At 46.8% G+C, this 12716-nt stretch overlaps 1 protein-coding gene across 2 annotated transcripts in view; it reads left to right on the top strand.

Moving 5' to 3' along the window:
• zfpm1 (zinc finger protein, FOG family member 1) overlaps positions 1–12716 on the top strand; it is a 132687-nt gene that overhangs the window by 44070 nt on the left and 75901 nt on the right. The gene's annotated exons all lie outside the window — the stretch shown is intronic.

Here is a 12716-nt window from a genome sequence, read left to right as displayed (position 1 = left end):
AGGAAAAGTGGAACGTCAACTGTCAGGGAACTGATACCGACTTTAAGAAATGATTTGGGAGGGTGAAAGATAAAAGATTATCCCTCTTTTCTGCCAACTTATTGCCTCCTCAGCCGTCGCTGAGGCTAATTCGCTTACTCAGGCGATCGTGTGGACATTCAGCGGCCTTCAAAGCACCGCTGCCAAGTGCTTATTCCACCAGCCTTATGCATATATATATATATATATATATATATATATATATATATATATATATATTTATTTATTTATTTAAACTTGAGAATCTGTCCTCTGTCCACATCACTCCGCCGTGTGCTGCTTCCATTATCTGCTCCACTGTTAGGGGCAGGAATTTTCCAGAGATATCCCAGAATGCCTATTATCTGGAAAATATCTCTGGATGGCTGACACTCATCTGATTGGCTAAATCCGCCAGGGCAGCCACAATCCTCTGGACCCCCCCCTTCCATGCAAACTGTAATGTGGAGAGACCCGACTGCAGATTAAACCTGAGAAACAATAAGGAGAGGGTGGCTGTAATCCGGTCATCCTCTGCAAAAAACATCACGTGGGGCAGAAATTGGACACGGTGGGAAAAATCTGAACAAGATTTTTACTTTTCCAACAGTCAGTGAACGCATCACATTTTTATTTTGATAAACATACAGTCAGGTCCATAAATATTGGGACATCGGCACAATGCTGACATTTTTGGCTCTATACACCACCACAGTGGATATCAAATGGAACGAACAAGATGTGCTTTAACTGCAGACTGTCAGCTTTTATTTGAGGTATTTACATCCAAGTCAGGTGAACGGTGTAGGAATTACAACAGTTTGCATATGTGCCTCCCACTTGTTAAGGGACCAAAAGTAATGGGACAGAATGAGAACCATAAATCAAACTTATACATTTCAATACTTGGTTGCAAATCCTTTGCAGTCAATTACAGCCTGAAGTCTGGAACACGTAGACATCACCAGACGCTGGGTTTCATCCCTGGTGATGCTCTGCCAGGCCTCTACTGCAACCGTCTTCAGTTCCTGCTTGTTCCTGGGGCGTTTTCCCTTCAGTTCTGTCTTCAGCAAAAGAAATGCATGCTCAGTCGGATTCAGGTCAGGTGATTGACTTGGCCATTGCAAAACAGTCCACTTCTTTCCCTTCAGAAACTCTTTGGTTGCTTTTGCAGTATGCTTCGGGTCATTGTCCATCTGCACTGTGAAGCGCCGTCCAATGAGTTCTGAGGCATTTGGCTGAATATGAGCAGATAATGTTGCCCGAAACACTTCAGAATTCATCGTGCTGCTTTTGTCAGCGGTCACATCGTCAATAAATACAAGAGAACCAGTTCCACTGGCAGCCATACACGCCCACGCCATGACACTTCCAGCACCATGCTTCACTGATGAGGTGGATCATGAGCAGTCTCCATACTCTTCTCTTCCCATCACTCTGGTACAAGTTGATCTTGTGGGCCATTCCCATCTGTACCGGGTCGGCCCGGGCCGGGTAGCGTAGGTTGTTTACATATCTGGGTGGCCTGGTATTTTTCAGGGCCAACCAAGGCTCATTCTCAGCCCTCTTCTCGAGGGGGTCTGCTTCAGGCCGACCAGGGCCAACACACCCACTGCTGACAGCAAATTCACACCTTCCATTAGAGCAAGCCTCTGATTGGTGGGTAGAATCAGCCCACATGGGCTTAAGACAAGGATATGTGGAATCAACCGGGCCAGGCTGGGGCCAACTGGGGCTACCCGGCCCGGGCCGACCCGGTACAGATGGGAATGGCCCATTGGTCTCATCTGTCCGTAGGATGTTGTTCCAGAACTGTGAAGGCTTTTTTAGATGTTGTTTGGCAAACTCTAATCTGGCTTTCCTGTTTTTGGGGCTCACCAGTGGTGAACCCTCTGTATTCACACTGGTGGAGGCTTATTTTGATTGTTGACTTTGACACAGATACACCTTCCTCCTGGAGAGTGTTCTTGATCTGGCCAACTGTTGTGAGGGTGTTTTCTTCACCAGGGAAAGGATTCTTCGGTCATCCACCACAGTTGTTTTCTGTGGTCTTCCGGGTCTTTTGGTGTTGCTGAGCTCACCGGTGCGTTCCTTCTCTTAGAGAATGTTCCAAACTGTTGTTTTGGCCACGCCTAATGTTTTTGCTATCTCTCCGATAGGTTTCTTTTGTTTTTTCAGCCTAATGATGGCTTGCTTCACTGATAGTGACAGCTCTTTGGATCTCATCTTGACAGTTGACAGCAACAGATTCCAAAAGCAAACAGCACACTTGAAATGAACTCTGGACCTTTTATCTGCTCATTGTAATTGGGATAATGAGGGAATAACACACACCTGGCCATGGAACAGCTGAGAAGCCAATTGTCCCATTACAAGTGGGAGGCACAAATGCAAACTGTTGTAATTCCTACACCGTTCACCTGATTTGGATGTAAATACCCTCAAATAAAAGCTGACAGTCTGCAGTTAAAGCACATCTTGTTCGTTTCATTTGATATCCACTGTGGTGGTGTATAGATCCAAAAATGTTAGCATTGTGTCGATGTCCCAATATTTATGGACCTGACTGTAATATGTTGTATAATTTCCTCGAATACATTTATTTCTGTCACTTGTCTCAGTGGGTTTGGGCTCGAGGTCAGCATCAGCCCAGTATTCAGCCTCGGCCAGTCTCAAACTTAAAATTTCAGTTTCATTTCCAGTTTTCCAAAGCACTGATACCAAGCAACATCCAACATTTTTACTTGTTTAAACTCACAGATGCTACACGTCAATTCATGCCCACAAAAAGACGTCTTTCACGTGCAAGTTTTCTCCTACAGAATCAAATTAATCAGAAATTTAAAATAAAGTTTTGGGTTTATTGCAGTTTTTCTCATCAGGTCAGAGCTGCACTAAGATCAGAGATCGTCATCGGCCTTCAGAATCGGTGCACCCACCTGTGTGCACCTGGCTGCAAAAGTTGTTTAACAGCCTCTCAGAAAGTAATAATTAGACGTGCGTCTACACCCGAATAACCTCATCTTGCTGCTCTGCAGAAAATCGCAGGTTGTTTTAAAGATTTGACTCCGTCAGCTAAAGATCGTAGTTTAAATCCCTGATTGACAGGAGGGTGAAACGCCTTCCTAAGCAGCAAAACAACAATTTTATTACATTAGTGCACATATCACAAAAACTTGGCGAGCCGCTGCATCCCGGTCTTTATCAGCAGAAAAACACTAAAGCTTCTACTTTTTAGTTCAGCTCTGTGTTCTGCCTGGTGATCTGAGGAGTTTCATTTGTCTTTTCAAACCTACGCTTGTTGACTCACTTGTTTCACAAAGAAATTAAGGAGAAGAAGGTTTTGTGACTTTCTGCGTCTCCTTTGATGCTCTCTTAGTTTGCCGCAGGCTCGCAGCGAGTGAACACATCTAGGGCTGAACGATTAATTGCATATGCAATTAAATCGCGATGTGACAAAAGGAGTTTTTCTAATCGCAAAGGCTGCAATTTGACTGGCAGTGAGTGGTTAGCCCAATGCTAATATATATTGAAAAACCCATAGGGATGCTAATGCTAATTTTACCGATTACATTCTTACAAATTACAAATTTAGAACGTGCCAAAATATTACATTTGGAGTCTAATAAAAAGTAAAAACTGTTATTAATCAAATAAGTACAGACGGATATTTCAGTAAAGCTAGAAAACTGTAAGAGACTTCACTGGCTAGCAACCATGAACGAAATTGAACTACGGAAGCTCTGCATGGACAAAACGTCAAAAACTCTAAAATCAAAATACTTCAATAAATGGGACACACTTCCTGCAAATCAATTTTCACAGTTGATGCTGATACCTATGGTCTTTCAATGGATGTGCTCCTGTCTGCAAGGCATTGCACCTTAAACTACAACATTTTGTTTTTACTTGTGAGTGTTTATGTAGACAAATAAACTTGTTGATATGATATGTAGATGAATATGTAGATACATAAACGTGTTTATATTCAGTACAAGTTACATAGATTTTTTTTATTTATTTAGTTTTTGCTTCCGTTGAAAAATGAGAAAAGCCCCTTGAGAAAATAATGGTGAATGAAATCGCAATTGCAATATTGAAGAAAAAAATTAGAATATTTTCCAAAACCGTTCAGCCCTAATCCTGACTGGAGTTTTAGTAGAAGGAAGGAGTAGCCCCCCCACCCCCTCCTCTATGCACGCCTGTTGTCGGTATCGGTGGAGGGATCTGACCGATAACGGTCGGCCAGGTTTTGCTCAGAGTGTTTTTTCCAGCAAACCCACACTGACCTTTCAGTCACCTGTTCTGCTTTGCATACCTACTCACCGTTTCCTCTGCATGCAAATGTAGAGAGATACAGGACGGGCTTCCTAGGAGCAGGGTGGCCTTGCTCTGAGCTCAGCAGACGTCTGAGAGGCTGTTCTGTTTGTTCCTCCTATAAAATCTCAAACGTTAGTCCACCTAACGATGCTTGTCATGGCCTATTGCTGCTTGTCATTCAGGACATTTTAAGCATCTTTTAACAATTTAATTCAGATTAAATATGCAAAAGAAAAATCTTGTTTTGTTTGCAATCTTTAAGCTGAAGATGTACACGTTTATTTGTGGATCAGAAAGCGTGTCTGGTTTTAGGTTTCAGCTTCCTTCTCGTCTGACAGCCGCTGCTCTGCTGGATGGGAGGAGACTAAAACAGATTCAATAACGATCAAAGAAAAATCACGTTTCCAGTAGGAATACTGGGAGCAGAAAACTTGTTTCCACCTGGACCATTTTGGATGTGACACACTCGGAACCTGATCAACACACCTAAATTCAGTCAACAGGCTTCTGCAGAGCCTGATGAGCCACAGAATCAGGTGTGTTGGAGCAGGGAAACAACTAAAACATCCTGGATACTAGCCCTCCAGCACCAAGACTGGAGGATGTTTTAGCTTTAATCTGTTAGCAGGACAGCTAGCATAAGGCTGCTAATTATTTACAGCTATTTTTATTCAGTAATAAAATAGTTTTAAATAGTAAAAAGGAATTATTAACCGTGATGACAGTTTTCATAATAAAAGTATCATGATATGATACTTTTGGCGTAGTTGGTAGATGGAGCCAACGGGAGTTCTACGGTTCTGGTATTAATAAGTTATTTGATCAGGCTGATATCAAAAGGCCCTGTTCTGCTGTTTCTGAGCATCAGACAACATGAAGCAGCAACAGGAAACGGCAGTAGTAGAAGAGTTTCAGAAAAGTTTAGACTCTAATGAACACGTTGGCTTTTAAAAACCTCCCAGCCTGGCTGCACTGTTGGAGAGGTTGATGATTAACTGGGAGCTGTGGGAGTTTCAGGCTGATATGGCCAGCATCGTTCACCCAGGTCACACTCAGCCTCCATGTTTATCCCCTCAGCCAATCAGGTCGCAATACAGGAGGTTCATATTTGGTGTAACTGTAATTATTGGTGATATGGTTAAAAAAATCTCAGTGTTTGTGTCTGCTGTCGTTTTTGTTTATGCTAGCTTTGTTAGCCTCCAGGAGTCTCTGTAGGTCAAAGGTCATCTCCTGCTGCTGGTGTTTCCTACCATGTTCTGTTCCCACTTCCTCTTCCTGTTGAGCCCATCGTGTTTCCCGGTCATTTACCCCGGGTTTCCACCGGAGCCGCCAGCAGCACGTTACTGCAGCAGCACGTCTTGCTCGTGTAAGCTGCTGCTTGGCCCTTCCCACGAGACGCGAAGCAGCAGGGGAGCAGCTGTCACCGACCGAGCACGAAGTCACACGAGTGACTTCGTCAGTAAACACAACAACAAGCAGGAGAAAACTACAACATGGCTCCAAAAGGGTTGTGTTTTATGTTCTGTCCGTTTTATAATCGCCAATACGGACCTGAAAAACAAAGGAGACCGCTAGCTAGGTGATAACTTCTCACGGGGCCGCACAGTTAGTAACTTTTTTTAAAAGTAAAGCAACCGGAAGGCAGTACGTTCTTTATTCTGAAAATCTCGGGAGCTTCGCTCCGTTTCCGCATCCAATTTCCTGTCTTTCCTTCCCCAAAAATGTCGAACTTGACCCGTTTCAGAGGCGTCGCGCGTAGAAAATAGAACCGGCGCGTAAAGGCCGCGACATGCTGCTCCTGAGACGCGGCCGACTCGCGCTGCTGACGGCTGACGGCGGCTCCGGTGGAAAAGGTTCTGTTGACCACAGCGGTTCCTATCAGCAGCTATGACGTGCTGCTGCAGTAACGTGCTGCTGACGGCTCCCGTGGAAAGCCGGGGTCAGAACCTTCAGAAAACATATTAGTGTTGTTTTGATTTTCTCCTTTTTAAAGAAAACCTTTTTTTGAATGGATCACTTGACGGTTGTAAGTGGGAGGAGCTTACCAGGAGGTGGTTCTTAAAGGCAAAAGAACCTAAAAAAATCATTTGAGTAAAAACAACAAATAATATATGAAAATGTAAGTTTTTCTTTTCCAGTTTTTAATTACAAAACGTCAGAGACACCAAAGCCAGAGAATGTCCTGATCAGTTAATAAAAGCCTAAAACTGCATGTTGGCAGTTTGTGTTTCATACTGTTGGACTTAAGAGGAGTTAAGCGCCCTTCACGTTAGCAGAAGGTTGCAGGTTCAAGGCCCATCCGTCCCCTTGTGTCCTTGGGCAAGACACTTCACCCTCCTTGCCTGCTGGTGGTCGGAGGGACTGGTGACACCCGTCAGTGCCCCCCAGGGCAGCTGTAGCTATGATGTAGTTCATCACCACCAGTGTGTACACAGGTGAATGATGTATTGTGTTGCAAAGTGCCTTGGGGGGTTACAGAACCCTACAAGGTGCTGTGTAATATAATATGTGTCGTTTGTGAGCAGGTGCGTCTGCTACAGGTGAAGCTGCCAGCTGATTCTATAATGAAGGTCTAAATATAGACTAATAAAATCAAGAAGGGTGGAAAAGTTCATCAAAGTCATTTAAACAGTTTTTTCGTATAAAATTCAACAGTAGGAATGTTTTGGCGTTTATTACGTAAACGTCGTTTGTGCGTTTGTTCCTCAGAGCTCCGTTTCCTCAGAGCGGGCTGCTTTCTGCTGCTCGGCTCTTTAAAACCACAGCGCGGGGACGCGGTAACCCTGGACTCCTGCATCCATTATTCATCAGCAGACAGCACTTTAAGGGCCGCGGCGGGCCTGAGTGGGTGTGCGAGCGGACGGACGGCGTTAATATTAACCGTCCTCAGAGGGACAACGTCTAACGCTCTTTTATTTCAGCTCATCTTAAATTTCCATTATTCACCGGAAAAAAGCCGAGCAGAGCCTTTTCACCACCGCCCTCTGACACCGACAGGCCCCTCCTCTTCACACACACACACACACACACACACACACACACGCGCACGCACGCACGCACGCACGCACGCACGCACGCACGCACGCACGCACACACACACACACACACACACACACACACACACACACACACACACACACACACACACACACACACACACACACACACACCATCTGGAGGACCATTATTAATCACGCTCCTATCAGCTTCTCACATCTTCAACACTATTTGCTGTTTAATCACTAAAATAATACACGGGGGGGTTGGGTTGGGGTTTTTAGGTTGCCATGGTGACCAAATGGAAAAGGTCAGGCGTAGTTTATCTTATCAGTGATAGGGAATGGTTACTAATTACAGATAGCTACCACCAGAGCCGGGTCCACCGGGCCCTGCCTTAAAACAGTATCAGCGACCCACACCAGCCCCGTGTTCAAATAATCTCTGGAGTCGCCATCGCCACGGCGACACAGGCAGGGCAAGGTCAGGCCAGGGCTGGAGATCATCATCCATTTCATCCTGCTCCTCGCCGGCGTTCCTGTTTTTATTTCTACGGAACGTTGGCTCCTGAACGGGAGTTTCTTATCATCATAAAACAATCAGAAGAAATGATTTTCTGCTTTGGGAAACTTGAGGCATGTTTCACTTGGTTCTGGGTAATTAATCCTAAAAAAAAAAAAGTTTTATCAGTAGATTAAAAACTCTAATGAGACCGTGGTGCTGGCGAGCGAGCGTCGGCTTCACCGGTGCGGCGTCGGCGTTTCACATGAGCCCGAACAGAGAAAGCACCTGCTCTGACAGGAACTTCCTGTCGGGGAGATTTCGTGTAACCCCGACGCGGCGGAGCGTGCAGCTTGTGTGACGTCGGTAATCTGCAGGCAGTTGGAAGAGGTGGATGCAGATAAGACCACCACCAACAATCATTTATAGGAGCAGCTTAACGCGTCAGGCGTTCTGCTTTAATGAATTCATCTACAAATCCAGCCTCATCACCGCACTCCAGACGCTTATTCCTAAATGGGAATCTGAGCTTCTTATTGCTGAAAAGAGTTTCTTTGTTTGGGCATTAAAACAAAAATCACAAGAAATGTTTAAATTTAGAGTTTCACGTAAAAAGGATAATTTCTCTGTAAACAGACCTTTAAACACCCAACTAACACGATGTTAGATGTTTAAAATGTCATAAAACGTTTCTTAGATGACAAACTTTACGATTTATGTTCATTCTTTTAAAGGATTTGGTGAAGTGAAGACTTTTGTTCAGACTAGGACAAATACTTACGTTAGAATTGATCATTTGAGTGATTTTATTCACAAGTATCAGCATGAAGTTGGTGAAAATGTAATGTCTTCTCATAAAAAGGTATTTTTTGTGATGAATTAGTTTGTTTTAACCCAGATGTAATTCCAGTTGGGTGGTCTGAGGAGTTTAAGGGTGGCGGGACTTTTCCTGTGAACCTGTGGGAATATCAGAGCTGCAGCAGGTTGATGGATTTGTTTATTTTTCTATCAGATCATTCTGTTACAGCAGAAAAAAGTTGATTTTGACGTTTTTAATGACGATAACGTCTTGTTGCAGAGCAAAATAGATCAAATAGCTCATTTTTCTGTTCGTGCTTTATCCTCTTCACCTTCCTGGAATCTCCTGATTGGCTGGAGTAAAAAACAGGTCCACATCGTTGCTTTTAAACAACAAACGTTTTCAGGTTTAAAAGACGGAACGCACTCGACTCGTGGTGACTCGCGTTTCTGCTGCTGCACTGCAGGGACATGCAGGTCCTTCCTCCCCTCTGATAAATCAACAGCTTCACTTTTTAGTTGAGCAGCTAAAATATAATAAAACATAAAAATTTATTAATGAACAGAAAAAAAACAGAAGTTCCTTTAAGTTCATGAATTTGGTAAAAAGTCTAAAATCCAAACAAAGTTTTAGTCTCATTAGACAACAGAACTTGTGTGTGTGTGTGCCTGTGTGTGTGTGTGTGTGTGTGCGTGTGCCTGTGTGTGTTTGTGTGTGTGCGCGAACGCCTGTGTGTGTGTGTGTGTGTGTGTGTGTGTGTGTGTGTGTGTGTGATGGTGTATGTGTGCCTGTGTGCGTGTGTGCCTGTGTGTGTATGTGTGTTTGTGTGTGTGCGCGCACGCCTGTGTGTGTGTGTGTGTGTGTGTGTGTGTGCGTGATGGTGTATGTGTGCCTGTGTGTGTGCCTGTGTGTGTGTGTACGTGAGGGTGGGTGTGTGTGTGTGTGCGTGTGTGTGTGCGCGTCTGTGTGTGTATGTGTGCCTGTGTGTGTGTGTGTGTGTGCGTCTGTGTGTGTGTATGTGTGCCTGCGTGTGTGTGTGTGCGCCTGTGTGTGTACGTGAGGGTGTGTGTGTGTGTGCGTCTGTGTGTGTATGTGTGTGTGTGTGCGTCTGTGTGTGTGTGTGCGTGTGTGTGTGCGTCTGTATGTGTATGTGTGCCTGCGTGTGTTTGTGTGTGTGTGTGTGTGCGTCTGTGTGTGTGTGTGTGTGTGTGTGTGTGTGTGATCTTGCTGCTGCATCCCCACCATTTATCATCTCTGACATTTGGCTGTACTCTGAGCTCTATCTGACCATCATCTGAGGGAAGCACATTTTTCCCAACAGAAAGCCCGTTGTGAATTTTAGCAATGGATTGGTGTGTGTGTGTGTGTGTGTGTGTGTGTGTGTGTGTGTGTGTGTGTGTGTGTGTGTGTGTGTGTGTGTGTGTGTGTGTGTGTGTGAGAGAGAGAGAGATACCTCCTCTGGTGCAGCTCAGAGATACACAGATGTGAGCGAACATCTTTTCTCAGCTCTGCTTCATCTCTGTGTTTCTGTATCACATGCTTGTGTGTGTGTGTGTGTGTGTGTGGTTATGATCAGTGGAGTAATTATGGATATGTCTTTTGCCCACACACACAGCTAGTGAGTGTGTTAACGTGGATGTTATCTGGCCAGTGAGGGCTCCGCTGATGCCCCGCCTCTTGAACGTACCCCCTTTCTTTGCCGCTGCCAGCCGTGCAGCCGGTTATATTTAACCAGTTATCTCCCTTACATCCCTCTCCACGCTCCGCGGGGCTATCGCTACAACACTGCTGCCATCAGCTCACTTTATTTTTATTTTTATTTTAAGCCTTGTGACAGGAGGCGGAGATAACAGATGCAAAGCCAACTCGTGAGTGGCGTCCCCGTCCCCCCCCCTTCTGCTCTCTCCAACAAAAAGACTGCCCCACCATCGTTCCATCTCTCCTTCCTCTTGTTGTTTTTCCTCGCTCTGCTTGTCTGTCTCTTTATCTTTATCATTTCTCGGCCCTTTTATCTCCCCTCTGCAGCCCTCCCCTAACTCTCGTGGTATTTCGCTCGACTTCTCAGTGAGTTTTTCCTGCGAGAAGCTTCCTCTTCCCGGCAGCAGCAGAGACAGATGTACAGTAGGCGGATCGCTCGGATGAGCGGCGCCGGGGTTCCGTCATGTGGAACTGTCGCATTTTGAATTCTTTGTGACTTGATCTCTTTTTATTTACGCGTTGACCTGAAGTCCACTGTGAGCGGCGTTGGAGGAGGTGTTTGCTGATGCTTTTAGTGTTTTTGGCGACTTTTGGATCATTGCTGATCTCATCTGGAGGTTCAGACCAGATGGAGACAAACCTTTAGGTCTGTAGATTTAACCCGATCCTGCTGGATTAGAATCCATAAGAACACATCCAGTTTTCCTGGTTTTCCCCATGTGGACACCACAAGATTTATAGTCCCACTTCTTCATCTTTAGGTGCAACAGAACCGGGTCGTCCTTTTCAAGTTTTTGGCTTGGTTCAGGTCAGGACAGCAGTAGGCTGGTCCAGAACCTGTAACAAGTGCAGAGTGTGGTTCTTGGACTTCCTTGGACCAGATGTGGTCCTGAAGGCAGTAAATGATCAATGAGAACCTCTGCTGGACTTTTCTGCATTCATGCTGGTGTCACAGAACCTCGGTCCGTCTATGGACCACCACAGAACCTCGGCCCATCTATGGACCACCACAGAACCCCGGTCCGTCTCCGGATCACCACAGAACCCCGGTCCGTCTATGGACCTCCACAGAACCCCGGTCCATCTCCGGATCACCACAGAACCCCGGTCCGTCTATGGACCACCACAGAACCCAGGTCCATCTCCAGACCCCACAGAACCCCGGTCCATCTCCGGATCACCACAGAACCCCGGTCCGTCTATGGACCTCCACAGAACCCCGGTCCATCTCCAGACCCCACAGAACCCCGGTCCATCTCTGGATCACCACAGAACCCCGGTCCGTCTATGGACCACCACAGAACCCAGGTCCATCTCCAGACCCCACAGAACCCCGGTCCGTCTATAGACCACCACAGTACCCCGGTCCATTTCCTGACCACCACAGAACCCCGGTCCGTCTATGGACCTCCACAGAACCCCGGTCCATCTCCGAACCACCACAGTACCCCGGTCCATCTCCAGACCCCACAGAACCCCCGGCCCGTCTATGGACCACCACAGAACCCCGGTCCATCTCCAGACCACCACAGAACCCCGGTCCATCTCCAGACCCCACAGAACCCTGGTCCATTTCCTGACCACCACAGAACCCCGGTCCGTCTATGGACCTCCACAGAACCCCGGTCCATCTCCAGACCTCCACAGAACCCCGGTCCATCTCCAGACCACCACAGAACCCTGGTCCATTTCCTGACCACCACAGAACCCCGGTCCGTCTATGGACCACCACAGAACCCCGGTCCATCTCCGGATCACCACAGAACCCCGGTCCGTCTATGGACCACCACAGAACCCCGGTCCGTCTATGGACCACCACAGAACCCAGGTCCATCTCCAGACCCCACAGAACCCCGGTCCGTCTATAGACCACCACAGTACCCCGGTCCATTTCCTGACCACCACAGAACCCCGGTCCGTCTATGGACCTCCACAGAACCCCGGTCCATCTCCGAACCACCACAGTACCCCGGTCCATCTCCAGACCCCACAGAACCCCCGGCCCGTCTATGGACCACCACAGTACCCCGGTCCATCTCCAGACCACCACAGAACCCCGGTCCATCTCCAGACCACCACAGAACCCCGGTCCATCTCCAGACCCCACAGAACCCTGGTCCATTTCCTGACCACCACAGAACCCCGGTCCGTCTATGGACCTCCACAGAACCCCGGTCCATCTCCGGATCACCACAGAACCCCGGTCCGTCTATGGACCACCACAGAACCCCGGTTCGTCTATGGACCACCACAGAACCCAGGTCCATCTCCAGACCCCACAGAACCCCGGTCCGTCTATAGACCACCACAGTACCCCGGTCCATTTCCTGACCACCACAGAACCCCGGTCCGTCTATGGACCTCCACAGAACCCCGGTCCATC

The sequence above is a fragment of the Nothobranchius furzeri genome, chromosome 4 (genome assembly GCF_043380555.1).
Source record: "Nothobranchius furzeri strain GRZ-AD chromosome 4, NfurGRZ-RIMD1, whole genome shotgun sequence".
NCBI classification, from domain to species: Eukaryota; Metazoa; Chordata; class Actinopteri; order Cyprinodontiformes; family Nothobranchiidae; genus Nothobranchius; species Nothobranchius furzeri.
This window is presented reverse-complemented; position numbering and strand designations above follow the sequence as displayed.